Consider the following 16077-nt stretch of genomic DNA (forward strand, 5'->3'; position numbering starts at 1 on the left):
CCTCTCTCGCCCGTGTCTCTGCCGCTTTTGTGTTTCTCCAGGTTTCGTGGAGTCCACACACACACACACACACATATATATATATATATATATATATATATATATCCTTGAGGATAGATGGATGGGTGGATGAATGGACAGACTTTTTTGGAGGAAGGTTTTTTTTTTGTTTTTTGTTTTATAATTTACCTTTAAAATTAATTAACCTAATAATAATAATGATAATAATAATAATGACAATTGAGCTTTATATGCTTGCCCTGTGTGATGGCCTGGCAGCCTGTCCAGGGTGTCTCCCCGCCTGCCGCCCAATGACTGCTGGGATAGGCTCCAGCATCCCTGCGACCCTGAGAGCAGGATAAGCGGTTTGGATAATGGATGGATGGATGGATATATATATATATATATATATATATATATATATATATATATATATATATATATAAAATTTTAAACACAGATACAGGGAAAGTTTTTCATATATATATATATGAGCCTATCCCAGCAGTCCCTGGGCACCAGGTGGAGAGACACCCTGGACAGGCCGCCAGGCCATCACACAGGGCAAGCATATAAAGCTCAATTGTAATTGTAATTATTGTTATTATTATTATTATTATTACTGCTGTTGGACAGCTGATGATTGCTTATGGCATGAAACAGGCTTGTACAGTACAAGACAGTACTGAATTATTTTACTCATTTGTTGAGCACTTTCCCTACCGTTGAGTGTGTCTTTTAACAAAATTTATATATATATATATATATATATATATATATTATGTGTGTGTGTGTATGTATATGTGGATATATATATAGTGATAGTGGATTTGGGGTCAATTTTTTTTCATGCATGTTGCTTTTTCTAAGTGAGATGTTCTGATCAAATGAGCCAAAATAAGTAAAAGTTGTGAACTGCTCGAGTGGATTTAAGCGCTGAACATCTGGTGTGGCCCGGACCCGGCCCACACCCGACACTTTCATCCGGCCCACATACCGCATGGAATGGTGGCACTTGGGTGGTCCGCTCCTGTTTTCCAGATCTGGGCCAAAACCAAGCCATAGCAATGCCGCATGTGCCACATATTTGCCAAAGGTGGCCATATTTGTTGTGTGATATTTGGGCCATATTCACCATTTACCACACGGGCCACTTCAGGGTCACATCCAGATCACATGTTGCCCAGAGCACCGCATCTTTGCCAAAAAAAGGCCCACATTTGATTTGGCATATTTGGGCCTTGTGGGCCGCTTCAGGCTCACATCCATTTTGTCAGGGCCAGAAGAAGGCCGCCAGTGCCGCATCATCGCCTGAAGCGGCCCACATCCGGATGCTATCCGGGAACGTACGCCACCCATTCACCCGTTCACACACACACATTCATGCGCTGACGGTGGAGGCTGCCATGCAAAGGCGCCACCCTGCTCATCAGGAGCGGTTAGGAGTTCGGTGTCCTGCCCGAGGACACTCCGACACGCTCTCTGCAGGAGCCGGGGATCGAACCGGCGACCTTCCCGCTCTACCTCCCGAGCCATGCCGCCCCCCTAATACCTAAACACAATCCCTTTCTATCCTCACGTTTAAACTTGACCCCCTGCGGTCTCATCGCACTAACGCGGATGATCGGGGCCGACGTCCTCGTATGGACGCCACGTGCATCTCAGAGAGCGTGCTTGGACACGCCGACGCGAAGGAGGCCAGATGTCTACCGGGGTGGAGTCTCGTCATTAAGGGGAGTCTAGCCCCTAGTTGACATGCATCATTGGAAATCAATGTATTTTGAGAAATGCAAATGTGCCGCACTCAGACACTTTGTGCCGTAACACAATTAGCTGGCATCTCGACCCCCTTACGATCCCACTTGGACATCAAAATAATAATAATAATAATTTCAAGCGAGAAACCGCGTCTGCGCGAGACTCGATAAAAGGAGTCGGAGCGGGGAGGGGGGGGGGGTACCGCCGTGAGAGGTCTAGCACGAAATAGCTCCTCTCAGAAGTTTTGATATTTTTCTTAATAAATATACATGAAATGTAGAGTAGCGCGGTTTGTCGGCGTGAGCCAGCGAGAGACTGGGCCAGCGTATCTACAGGAAGTCTGCCCCCCCCACACACCCCCCCACCCCCCCCAAACACACACACACACACACACACACATAGACCGAGGTCTCCTCAGGCCTGTGCTCAGGATACTAAACCGTGCCAAATGAGGAAGAGGAGGTGCAATCCTCCCTGGGACAGCATGAATAAATCAGCCAACCACCCGGTGCTTCTGTACCAGGGCGAAGACCGGAGGAGTGCGCTCCCTGTGTGCATATGTAAACACACACACACACACAGACACACACACAGACACACACACAGACACACACACATGTGTTACAGATGTGCCGGTTCGCGAACGCGCGCACAACCACCGAGGCCGCGGGAGAAACTGGCACGACCGGGAGCGGCGAAGAGCGACGCCCGACGCCGCCGCTCCGCCACTTCTGTCTGAGGGGGGGGGGGGGGAGGGGGGGAGGGGGGGGAGGTTTAGTTTCGTAAGTCGAGCGCCGGCCCCCCGGTTTCCATCCCCTCCGCTGTCACGGCCAACCGGGATAAACACTCCATCGTCCCCACAGCCATTAACTTTCTGAGCGCGGCGAGGAGGAGGAGGAGGAGGAGGAGGAGGAGGAGGAGGAGGAGGAAGTGCAGGATAGCTTAATGACTCCCTGCCCCGGCGGCTCCTTCTAAACGCGTGTCTCTGGCGTCTCCTGCTCCTGCTGGGCTCCTTCCTTTTTTTCTTCTAACTGTTGTCGTGATCTGCACGGCAACCCGCACAGCCGACGGTCCAACAGAGAGACGCGGCTGAAGTTGAACTCTGACCCCACGTCCACATCACCTGCGGACGTGTCTTGACCGCACGGCACCTCCTCCTATACGCATGGACGTACGCTCGCCTGGTAAGGGAGCACTCGGGGGGGGGGGGGGAGCACTCGGGGGCCACGCCGGGCTCGAGTCCGCATGCTGCAGGAGTTTGGACTTCAGAACGGACCCACACCGGCCGCACAGAGGTCAAACCCCCGTGACCTTTAGGGCGTGGGATCTCTCCGAGCATCCTCCGACCCCCCCCCCCCCCCGTCTTCGAACCGGAGGGACGGGATTTTTGGTTCCGCGGTTTAATTGCGACCCTCAGGCGATTCTCCCCGGTCCAGACCGGCCCACTTCCACGCCACGGGTCACGCCGCGCTCGCCGCCAGACCACGAAAGGCCGAGACGCCGAAAGCTCGAACCCCCGTCCTGAACGCCCGCCCCGCCCTTCCCGGGGACAACAGGACAGAGATGAACAAGGCTGCTGAGCGAGGGGGGCGGGGGGAGAGAGGCGAGCGTTCAACTGGGACACACACGGAGAGGGGGGGGGGGGGAGAGGGGGGGGGGAGAGAAAGTGCAATTGAGGCGGAGGTGGAGCGAGGGAGCGGAGGAGCAAGAGGGGAGCGGAGGAGCAAGAGGGGAGCGGAGAGGAAGGAAGACAGAAAGAAATATTGACAAAGCCTGGATACACACATAAGTCAGCGCGGCGCCGCCCGCCGGCTCCCGGTGTTTTATAGAGCCGCTCTCCGCCGGCGGAACAGCCTGACAGGCCAGTTCCTTCAAGGGGAAATATGGTCCCCCTCCCCCCTCTCCCCCCTCCCTCCCCCCCCTCCCTCCCTCCTCCATCACTCCTGTTTTCTGCGTATCCCGCCCCGATATCATTCTGTCACCTCTGCGCGGGCTCCTCCCCCCCCCCCCTCCCCTATTTCTCTCCCTCCGTTCCCGCCTTTTATTGGCGCTCCGCGTTTCCCGCCCGCCGTGTTTCTCTCCCTCCATTTCTCTCCCACGTCGTCTCCCCCTTAATCCCTCTCGTTTGCTCTCCTCGGCCCTCGCCCCCCCCCCCCATTTCTCTCCCTCCTCCTCTCCCGGTCTGCACGGCCGTCCCCCGATTTCCACCCGGCTTCTCCGCATTTCCCCTCCACCTCCCTCCTCCTCCCTCCTCCTCCCTCCGATTCGTTTCCTCTCGCCTTCCCGTCCCATCCATCCCTCTCCCTCTCCCTCTCCTCCATCTGTGTTACCCGCCTCGCCCGTCGCTCTCCACCTCAGGCTCTCCTCTCTTCCGTCTTACCTCCCTCTCACCTCCGTTTCCTTTGACCTCCCGGCCTACCTCCTCCTCCTCCTCCACCCCCCCCTTTTCTTTTTCAGCCTCGTCTGTCGCTCCGTCTCTCCGTCAGTGCCGTAAACTCCTATCCATCCACCTCCTAAGCAGCTGGACCGCACACTTCATCTTGGCCCCTCTCCCCCCTTCTGCCCCTCTCCCCCCTTCTGCCCCCCCCCCCCCCTCGTCCCGTTTTTTTGTTTTTTTTGTGTGTCGTTTTGTTGTCCAATTCCCCACAGATCTCCATTGTCTCGCAGCCCCCCGTGCTGCCGGTTTTCACCGTTTTGCGGTTTGCATACTTTTCGCTGTTGCGGCGCTCCCCCCCCCCTCCCCCTCCTCCCCCCCCCTCCACCTCCCCCCCTCCACCTCCCCCCCCACCCCCCCTCGGGTTCTTCCGCCGTTCCGTTTTTCCTCGCTTTTTCTTTCTTTCTTTCTTTCTCTCTCTCTCCCCTTTTTCTCTGCATCCTAACCGGCCCTCCCTCCCTCCCTCCCTCCCTCTCTCCCTCCCTCCCCCCCCCCCCCTCATCCGCAGCCTGAGCACAGAGAGCCCCATGTGTCGGAATCAATTAGGGCCGAGAGCCGTCGCAGACGCTCTTTCACGGAGGTAAATATTAAACTGCACCGAGCGCCGGGGAGCAAAGAGAGGAGAGAGAGAGACGCAGGGAGCGAGGGGGAGAGGGAGAGCGGGGGAGAGCGGTGGGGGGGGGGGGGGGGGGGAGAGGGAGAGCCTCCGTCCCTAATCCACAGCATCGATCAGGCAGGGATGAGGGTAATATATTATTTTGACAAGATACGATCCTCCGACGCGCACCGCTATCCCCGGCGATCGATTCCTTTTTTCTTCCCTTTTCTCCCCCCTCGGTGCGAGGGAGGGAGTGCGTGTGTGTGTGTCTGTGTGTGTCTGTGTGTGCGTGTGTGTGTGTGTGTGTCTGTGTGTGTGTGTGCGTGTGTGCGTTTTGTGAACATTTGTATGTTGTTTGGCGTCTCGGCGTGTGCACGCGCGCCGGAGTGTGGACGGGCGGGTGACAATAGGAACAGCATTAGGAAACGTGGGCAAGATGGGGGGGGGGGGAGACGGGGGGGGGGACGGGGGGGGAGGGGGAGACGGGAGGGGGGGTGTGGTAAGGATGGAGCGGCTTGTAGTCCGGGGCTTTCTACAAACAAGCTCTTGTCTAAACAGTTAAATCACACGCTCGCCCCTCACGGCTGATCGCTCGCTTCCAGAGAATTCCAGCAGCGCCCCCCCCCACCACCCCCACCACACCCCCTCCACCACCCCCACGCCCACCTTCACTTCCTGGGCGGCTCCCCGTCCAGAAGTAAAGCGGCGCCCGGTTGGGGGGGGGGGGGGTTACAGTATGTCAACCGGGTCGGGGCTGTGAAGTTAAGCGTCCTCCCATACGTGCCCCCCCCCCCCCACTGCTCCCGCGCCTCCCCCCCCCCTCTCTATATCGCTTTGTAAACTGTGTCTAAATGCTAAATTCCCGGATCAATTTTTTTTTCATTCGCACCCCCCCCCTCCTCCTCCTCCTCCTCCTCCTCCTCCACCCCCTTCCCCCCCCCCCCCCGCACTCCCTCTGCCCCCTGCCTCTGTCCTCCTCAAACGGTCTGAAGTCTCGCTGTCCTCGTGTGATGGAGGGTGTCCTGCCGGCACTGTGTGTGTGTGTGTGTGTGTGTGTGTGTGCTCATATTGTGCATGTGTGTGCACACACGTATGTGTGTGTGTGCTTGTATTGTGCATGTGTGTGCACACATTTGTGTGTGTGCACAAGTCTGTAGTGTGTGTGTGTGTGTGTGTGTGTGTGTGTGTGCACAAGTCTGTAGTGTGTGTGTGTGTGTGTGTGTGTGTGTGTGTGCACAAGTCTGCACTGTGTGTGCGTGCTCATATTGTGCATGTGTGCACGCACGTATTTGTGTGTGTGCTTGTATTGTGCATGTGTGTGCACACATTTGTGTGTGTGCACAAGTCTGTAGTGTGTGTGTGTGTGTGTGTGTGTTTATCCATGAACCCACCTCCACATTTGACCTATGGTGAGATTTGACACCATCACCCAGTCGACAACAGACGTACACTCAAAAGGCCCGAGAGTCTGGACAGAGAGTACACAATCGAGGTTACAATGAGTACACAAGTGTACTGGGACTAATACACACAATTATCGTTCGTTGTGTATGCTCATACAGTATGTAAGGCACTGGTGTGTGTGTGTGTGTGTGTGTGTGTGTGTGTGTGTGGCTATGCGCCGTCTCTGATTCGGGCACGTATGAGTTCTATACGTGGCGTGCACACACAAACACACACACAAAAATACATACGCACAACTACACACGCGTAAGCGCACAATCTCAAAACATCCGCCGTCAGTTTCTAGCGGTTGGGATTTCCATCCCCCAAAATACAGCACCACCCCAACCCCACCCCACCCCACCCCCCAACACACACACACATACACACACAGACACACACACCTCTGTGTCCACCGCCGACTAGCTGACCACGCTAACCCCTCCTCTGTCCGTCTGGACTTTACTTTCCCCTCATCCTTTCTGTCCCCTCGCTCGCTCTTATTGTGCCATTTTCTGCCACTTTGGGCCGAGAAAGGGAGTCCGTAATACAATCTCTCCCCTTCTCCGTCCCCGCTGTGAGGGAGAGTAGCTTGGCCTGTGCGCCGGGCCGGGGGAGAGGCGGGGAAGAGACGGGGTCAAGGTGAGCTCTAATACACTATTGATCCACCCCAATTGAAAACCTGATGGAAATTTTACCCCCCATCCCTCGCTCCCCCCTCCTCCCTTCTCTTCTCCCCAACTCCCCCCCCCCCATCTCTCTCTCTCTCTCTTTCCTGATGTCCCCCTGTCCCTCTTCCAACCCCCCATCCCTCCTTCCCCTCGCTCCCCCCTCCTCCCTTCTCTTCTCCCCAACTCCCCCCCCATCTCTCTCTCTCTCTCTCTCTTTCCTGATGTCCCCCTGTCCCTCTTCCAACCCCCCCATCCCTCCTTCCCTCGCTCCCCCCCTCCCTTCTCTTCTCCCCCAACTCCCCCCCCCCCATCTCTCTCTCTCTCTCTTTCCTGATGTCCCCCTGTCCCTCTTCCAACCCCCCATCCCTCTCTCTATATATGTTGTTCCCCTCTCTCTCCCCCCTCTTGCTCCCCCTTTTCTCCTTTCCTGTGCGTATCCTCCCTGGTGTCCGTTGTGTCCTCTTGGTTTTCCAGCAACTATCCGCGTTCACCCCGATCCGATTCGTCGTCCGGCCGAATGTCTCTTTCATCCCGCTGACTCCCCTCTCCCCCTCTCCCTCTCTCACACTCACTCTCTCCCCATGTTGGGCATCCCATTTCCTCCTCCCTTCTCTCCTTTCTGGTCTCGGCGTGGCTCCCGTTTCCAGCTATCTTTTGCCTTTAGGTCCTTCACTATGGCGTCCTCCCTCTCTCTCTCTCTCTCTCTCTCTCTCTCTCTCTCTCTCTCTCTCTCTCTCTCTCTCTCTCTCTTTCCCTGGGTGTCTCTCCCTCTTTCTATCCCTTTTGTCCTCTCCTCTCTCTCTCTCTCTCTCTCTCTCTCTCTCTCTCTTTCCCTGGGTGTCTCTCCCTCTTTCTATCCCTTTTGTCCTCTCCTCTCCTCTCTCTCCGTCTCTCTTGCTCTCTCCGTTCTCTTTTCGTCTCTCCTCCCATCTCTGTCTCTCTCGTTCTCTATCGCTCTCTCTTACTTTGTCTACCTCTCTCTGTCTCCTCCCCCCCACCCCCCCTCTCTCTCATCCCCGTCTCTGAGTGTGCATCAGATGGTCCATTTCTCTCCGGCCCCAGTACATATTGATCTCTATGGTGGCAGCATGCAGGGCGAGGGGCTGTGAGGACCACTGCTACAGAGTGTATTAAACGCCACAAACGCTTTGGATGCGGGGCCCCGAGACACGCCTCCCCGGCGGGGCCCTGTCAATAGCTGCTCCCTCCTGTCAACAGCAGCCAAATGGCCTCTCAATCTGAGACTTGTGATGGGGCTGCAGATTGGTGCACAGAAACTGCCTGGATGAGTCGCGGAGATGTAGAAAAGAGCTTAATGGGAGAAAAGGGGGTGGGCTGAGAGAGAGAGAGAGAGAGAGAGAGAGAGAGAGAGAGAGAGAGAGAGAGAGAGAGAGAGAGAGAGGGGTGGTAAAAAAAGAAACAGATATGACAGAGGCCTTGTGTAAACTGATTTGTGGCGTAATCGTAGCCACCGGTGGAGTTGCTTGAAGATCCGCCGACGTTTGCTTAGGTCCACGGAACACCAAGTCCTCCAACCCAAACGACCACAGAGGTCGTTTGTCCTCTAATACAGTGTTTCTCAACCGGGGGTCCGCGGACCCCAGTGGTCCGCGGTGTAATTGCAAGGGGTCCGTGAAAATAAAATATCTTTAAAAAAAAAAGATCCTATGACATTTATAGAAATAGGATTATTTTACTCAGATGTGACTGAGACCTTTATCTACCTAAACTATAAAGGGTAACAGGACTTTTTTCTCTAATTACATCTGTTTTCACAAGTGTCATTTATCGTATTTTAATAAGAGATCTCGCTCCCGTTTGCATTGTTAAAAGTTACTGCATAAGAATTCTGTTTTGTTACATATATCTGAAAGTTACTGAATACCTATTCTGTTTTGTTACATATATCTGAAAGTTACTGAATACATATTCTGTTTTGTTACATATATCTGAAAGTTACTGAATACATATTCTGTTTTGTTACACATATCTGAAAGTTACTGCATACATATTCTGTTTTGTTACATATATCTGAAAGTTACTGAATACATATTCTGTTTTGTTACATATATCTGAAAGTTACTGAATACATATTCTGTTTTGTTAACTATATCTGAAAGTTACTGAATACATATTCTGTTTTGTTACATATATCTGAAAGTTACTGAATGCATATTCTGTTTTGTTACATATATCTGAAAGTTACTGAATACATATTCTGTTTTGTTACATATATCTGAAAGTTACTGAATACATATTCTGTTTTGGTAACTATATCTGAAAGTTACTGAATACATATTCTGTTTTGTTACATATATCTGAAAGTTACTGAATGCATATTCTGTTTTGTTACATATATCTGAAAGTTACTGAATACATATTCTGTTTTGTTACATATATCTGAAAGTTACTGAATACATATTCTGTTTGTTAACTATATCTGAAAGTTACTGAGTGCATATTCTGTTTTGTTACATATATCTGAAAGTTACTGAATGCATATTCTGTTTTGTTACATATATCTGAAAGTTACTGAATACATATTCTGTGTTGTTACATATATCTGAAAGTTACTGAATACATATTCTGTTTTGTTACATATATCTGAAAGTTACTGAATACATATTCTGTGTTGTTACATATATCTGAAAGTTACTGAATGCATATTCTGTTTTGTTACATATATCTGAAAGTTACTGAATACATATTCTGTTTTGTTACATATATCTGAAAGTTACTGAATACATATTCTGTTTTGTTACATATATCTGGAAGTTACTGCATAAGAATTCTGTTTTGTTAACTATATCTAAGTTACAACTGAAAGCTCTTATTTTTGCCCCAGAGAGTGAATAAATGCTATAATGCAATTTAAAATGCAGCTTCTACTGTTTCTATCAAATTGCAACCCCCCCTCCCCCAAGATCAGGTGGAGGGGTCCTCAGGGTAGATCAAAAATACGCAGGGGGTCCAGGACCCCAAAAGGTTGAGAACCACTGCTCTAATACGACCCACAGGAGCGCTTCCTAAATTAGCGCCCCTACCGGCGGCAGGAGGTATGCCACATACTTTTCGCCTCTGTGCATTGTGAGTTTTTAAAACAATGTGAGAACAATAGAATATGTAGCCAGTGCGTTTTTGTGTTGTTTCTCCGTCTAGTATAGTAACTAAGATTGCTATTGGCAGTGTGTTTACCTTTGAATAACGTTATAAGAGCTAACTTAACGCTAGCCAAAGTTAGCAAGTCAGCTAGCGTGGACGTTATGACCGCTATGTGACGTTACACTTTTTGTTTATTAATATTCGTTCTCGCGAGAGCTTTTCGGACATCCTAAAATACCGACGGTGCGTTTCCTCGTCCAATACACGCATTTCCTGCACCAACGGGCTCGACTCCTCTTCCTGGGTCTTGTTGCGATTGAGCGGCCGCAAACACCGTTTTCTCGCTTTCCGCCCCCCCCCCCAATTCCGCTAAATACAACAAACAAAGCAGCTCTCCTTCTCATGCTAGTATGTCGCCATTTTGCCCGGAAATACGTAACGCCGATCTACTGCGCATGTGCGAAACGCGTACTCCACGTCCGCTCTGGAGTATATCCAGGCCGTGAACACTAGCCACAAGTTAGCAAGTCAGCTAGCGTGGACATTATAAACCGCTACGTGACGTTACACTTTGCTTTTATTAATATTCCTTCTCGCGACAGCTTATGGAAGGAGATGCTTATTGTTACAGGGGAAGTGACGTATTATAATTACGGGGGACCGCCAGGAAGTAGCTTAACACGTCACTATAGGTGGTAGTAAGCTGCTTCTACAAACGACCTATGGGGTCGTTTTTTGGGTGGAGGCCAGTCTCCAATGGCAGCACGTAGACCAAGCCCATTAGAATCTATTCGGTTGGCCCAAAATGTTGTGGTTGTGATCGTCTCGATTGTGCCGCCATACCCGGTTACAGAAGGACGCACCGCTTCCCCGCAGTTATGTGAAATAGCAATTATGGACAAAGCCGAGTGTAAAAAAGGGGGGTGGGGAGGGGGGGGACTGTTCGGATTTATCAAACAAAGGAGATACAAACACTGAAGAGGCCTGAACAATAAAGCTGGCAGTTATAGTAGTGGCCCTTTCACAGCTCCCCATTACTTTCCCACTTAAAAAGGCAGACCTCCCTCTCTCTCTCTCTCTCTCTCTCTCTCTCTCTCTCTCTCTCTCTCTCTCTCTCTCTCTCTCTCTCTCTCTCTATGCAGAGTGGGCCGCTATCACGGCAGTGCTGAGTGGGAGATAAATGGAGCCAGTTTGTGCGTGTGTGCGTTTGATTTATGTACCGTTGTGTATGTGTCAGACCGGCGAGCTATCGGGACCAACCATCTCCCAATAGACATTGAAACGCTACAGCGAGGGATGAACCCCTCTGTCGACCCCCGGGACCTCTGATACGAATCTAGAACAACAGTGCCCGCGGAGCCGGGGGGGGGGGAGACTGCGGAAGGGTGTGTCGGAGATGGGAAGGGAGAAGAAAGGGAAGAGGAGGAGGAGGCGTAATGAAGGTTACCTCCACGGGGCCCCGGCGCTTTTCCTTTCATTCTTATTCAGCGGCGGCGTGTGCATCCACTTTGTTTTCGTGCTCTTCCCTCCCTCTCGTTCGCTCTCCGTCCTTCGCTGCCTCGTGTTGACGACGGGGGGAAATGGCCACTTCGCGTTCGCCTTTGTGTGCAAGTCAAGTCTGCGTTGACGGCGTGATCCTACAGGTGGCACAGCTCTCAGATCCACCCCGTGAAAGCTGTCTTTATGCACGCTCAATAATCCATCCATTCCATTATCCAAACCGCTTATCCTGCTCTCAGGGTCGCGGGGGATGCCGGAGGTATCCCGGCAGTCATTGGGCGGCAGGCGGGGAGACACCCTGGGCAGGCCGTCAGGCACATCACAGGGCCCGGTATTTGAATATGGAAAATATAAAAACGCCAGTTAATCCGTCGCTTCAGCATCCACCTAGGACGTCGGGGGGTCAGCGTTGCGGCAGAGTAGGGAGGAGGTATACAGTTGTATGGCCAACGGCAGGGATGACCTCCGGTGGCATCCTGTGGAGCACCTTGGGGGGGGGGATTAATCTGTCTGCTGCTGAAGGTGCACCTGTGGAGGGGGTGTGACGCATTGTTCACGATGGCCAACAGCTCGGTAAGGGTCCTCTTCTCTGACACCGCATCCAGACAGTCCAGATTCCTCCCGGCACAGAGCTGGCCTTCCTGACCAGCTTGTTGGGTCTGTTGGCGTCTCCAGCCTTCACACCACTGCCCCGGTGAACAAGATGGTGCTGGTCACCGGACTGGTACGAACAACTGCGGCATCACACCGTAGACGTTAGAGGACCCGAGCCTCCGCAGGAAGTGGTCAAAATACAGGCGGACCTATCAGTGTCCTTCAGATCAATGCTCTATAATCCAGGTAAGAAAATCAAGTAAAGGGGCATCCCCACATCCGGTCTGGGCGCCTGTTCGCGGGGGGAGGGGGAACTGGGGGGGAATAGCGTGATCCTCCCACACGCTACGTCCCCCTGGCGAAACTCCTCACTGTCAGGTGAAAAGAAGCGGCTGGCGACTCCACATGTATCGGAGGAGGCGTGTGGTAGTCTGCAGCCCTCCCCGCCTCGGCAGAGGTGGGGTGGGGGTGGAGCAGCGACCGGGACGGCTCGGAAGAGTTGGGTAATTGGCCAGATATAATTGGGGGGGGGGGGGGGGGGTCCAAAAAAAATCAAAGCAAGTTCGTCTGTATAAAACGTTTATTGAGAGTAGTGCTTAATCGCTCATCTTATGCCCCTTTTCCACAGCACGGTACCGGCTCGACTCGACCCCACTCGCCTCTTCTGGTTTTCCACTGGCAAAAGTTCGGGATAGTGCCTGGTACCGGGTACTTTTTTGTACCCACCTCCGTCGAGGTTCCAAGTGGGCTGAGCCGATACTAAAAGGTGACATGAAAATACCACTATAAATAAATAAATAAATAAAATATAGATATGAATAAATATATGTATATTCATTTATATTTATTGAAATATAAATAAAATTTGGGGAAAAAAAACTAGTCAACACGCCCACAAATGACCAGCGGGGCTTCGCCGTGAGGGGGCGCTACCTGCAGTGGAAAACCAAATCCCGAAAAGTAAAGCGAGTCGAGCCGAATAGAGAAGAGTGGAGTCGAGTCGGTACCATGCGGTGGAAAGGGGGCATGAGTGACCTCTTCAGTCTCAACTGACTGCAGGTTTTCCCCACCCTTATAAACAACCCAGCTGCATAACGACCCGATACCAGCGGTCAGTTTCCTATGCAGATATGGCCGTGACTATTAGCTGGAGTTGCATTGGCCGTGGGTACTGTTCACCGAGGATCTGGGGAATAGCTGCAATCGCAGCGTTGTAAGAAGGTGACGGATGTACTCTTTGCCCCCTCCCTCCCCTCGGTTCAGGGATGGCCGTTCCCTCTTCACATAGATGGCGTCTCTGACTCCCCGTTCAAACCGGTGTTCCATCCTATCAAGGAGGTGCACATCCTCCTCCTTGAAAGAGCGGCCACCGGCCAGTAGATGGGTGTAGACTGTGGAGTCCTGGCCTGAGGTGTTGGCTCTTCTGTGTTGGGCCCTCCTCTTGGCCAGCGTCTGGTTGGTTTCCCCGATGTGCGAGTCCCGGCAGTCCTCCTGCACTACGTATGTTGCTCTGTTCGTGCCGGTGAAAGCTGTTGATCTTATTTACATTTCGTCCCTCAATGAGGAACTTTTGCATCTACGCTACATTACAGACATGACCTATACATCTATGCTACAGTTGTCCCCTCCCACCAATGACTTCCCACCTCTCTATCAATCCCTCCTTCCCACCCTCCATCCAGCCACCTATCTATCTGCCTGTCTATCTTTACCTGTCACGTATTAACGACCAAGGCCATCAATTGGGCGGTTTTGGGATTTTAAAGTTTAATAACTTTATAAAAAAAACCTGCCGCTCCCCGAATGCTCCTAAAATTGCACAGATTTGCATTCGAATGACTTTTAGATCAATTGCACCGAAAAGTTGATAAGATCTACCCGGAAAGACCGTGAGCGGTCAAAATGACCGCGCGTATTTGCGCGTCACCGTGCACGTCGTGTCACTATCTACGAAGCGTGTTGTTCGCGTCATTTCCGCCCGGCGGTCAAAATGACCGCCCACGGTCGTTCTAGTCGTTTTTAAAAGTTCGGGTCGTTGTTTGGGTCTGTTCCAGTGGTTATTTTTCCACTTCTTTTTTTTTTTACATTTCCCGTTTTATAGGCCTTGTGGCGTTTGTCAGATTAGCATTATGTGTTTTGCGTTTTGCGTTCCAGGTCATATTTTCACTTTTTCAACTTTGCTACGCAAGTTCGACCGTGTCTCTCTGAGGTGTAAACTGTTTGAAAATAGTATATAGTTGTTAAAATGTCAATTTTTGGTGTCAGTCGTTTCCTAACAGACATACTAACATATGCAACGTATCAATATCTCAGCTGGGTATTCACCTTGACAGAATAGAGAGTTTAAAAACCGGCGGTCATTTTGACCGCCCATGGTCGTTTAGGGTAGGAGTGAAATCCCGTCGTTGTCATGTTAAATAGATCAAACCAGACCCAACCCAGACTATATAACCTGGAGTACTGTTCTAGAGGGGGCGTCCGGGTAGCGTAGCGGTCTACTCCGTTGCCCGGCAACACGGAGAACGTCGGTTCGAATCCCCGCGTTGCCTCCGGCCTGGTCGGGCGTCCCTACAGACACAACTGGCCACGTCTACAGGTGGGAAGCCGGATGTGGGGAGTGTGCGCTGGTCGCTGTACTAGCGCCTCCTCTGGTCAGTTGGGGGCGCCTGTTTGGAGGGGGGGGGGATAGCGTGATAGGCGCACGTGCTACGTCCCCCTGGAGAAACTCCTCACTGTCAGGTGAAAAGAAGCGGCTGGCGACCCCACATGTATGGGAGGAGGCACGTGGTAGTCTGCAGCCCTCCCCGGATCTGCAGAGGGGGGTGGAGCAGCGACCGGGAAGAGTGGGGTAATTGGGCGGATACAGTTGGGGAGGGTAAAAAAAGGAGGGGGTGGGGGTTAAAAGAGAATAGATGCATGATTCTAGACGCTAGGTGGGTCGTCTTTCTGCCCGGCACCAATAACACCGCTGTTAGGAGGTTCAGACTTAACTTTTTCTTTTTACATCGCTGCCCTCCTCTTTCAGTCGCTCTCTCTCCCCCCCTCTTTCTCCTCCTCTCTCCATCTCTCTAGGAAGGAATCGGTCTCACCTTAATTGCACTTAAATCAGATTAATGACTGACCGGGGACAAGCTGACTGGATCTCTCTCTTCTACTCGAGCTCCCTTCTCACCCCCCTCCCTGTACGTCGCCCTTACACCGCCCATCATTGTTTCCCTCCCTCTCTCCAACCGCGCCTCCGCCCGCTCCCTCTCTAACCCACCTTACGCCCTTTTCTACTCCCCGTTGCCCCGCCCCTCAACCCTTCCTCCCGTTACTCCTCTCCGCGCCTCCTCCTTCTTTCTCTTCATCTCCTCCGTCCGGGTGATCGAGTCTAGAATTTGTGGGATCCCAGTTCTGCATCCAGCTCCCTTTATCCCCCCTCCTATGTTTACTACTTCTTCTGTGTGTGTCTGTGTGTGTGTGTGTGTGTGTGTTTATGTGTGTGTGTGTTTATGTGTGTGTGTGTGTGTGTTAGCACGAGTCAATGTGGTCCGTCATTGCCTCCTAAGTGTTTTGGCAATAGTAGGGATCTGCTGTCATGCCAGTGCAACTAATCTCAATCGAATTACATTGAGCTTGTATTGAGACAGAGAGAAAGGACATGATCGTCTGTCAGTGTGATTGCTCAAGCAGCTCACACAACCCTGTTGGCCCGCACACACACACACGCCACACACACACACACACACACACACACACACACACACACACACACACACGCACACACACACACACACGCACACACAACCACGCACAGCACACACACGCACACACACACACACACGCACACACAACCACGCACATGCACATGCTGCACACGCACATGCTGCACACGCACATGCACATGCACCCATTCATGCATGCACCCAGGCTTACACACAGGTTTACACACACACACACACACACACACATCACACACACACACACACACACAC

This window comes from Lampris incognitus, unplaced genomic scaffold (assembly GCF_029633865.1).
Source record: "Lampris incognitus isolate fLamInc1 unplaced genomic scaffold, fLamInc1.hap2 scaffold_255, whole genome shotgun sequence".
Classification (NCBI taxonomy): Eukaryota; Metazoa; Chordata; class Actinopteri; order Lampriformes; family Lampridae; genus Lampris; species Lampris incognitus.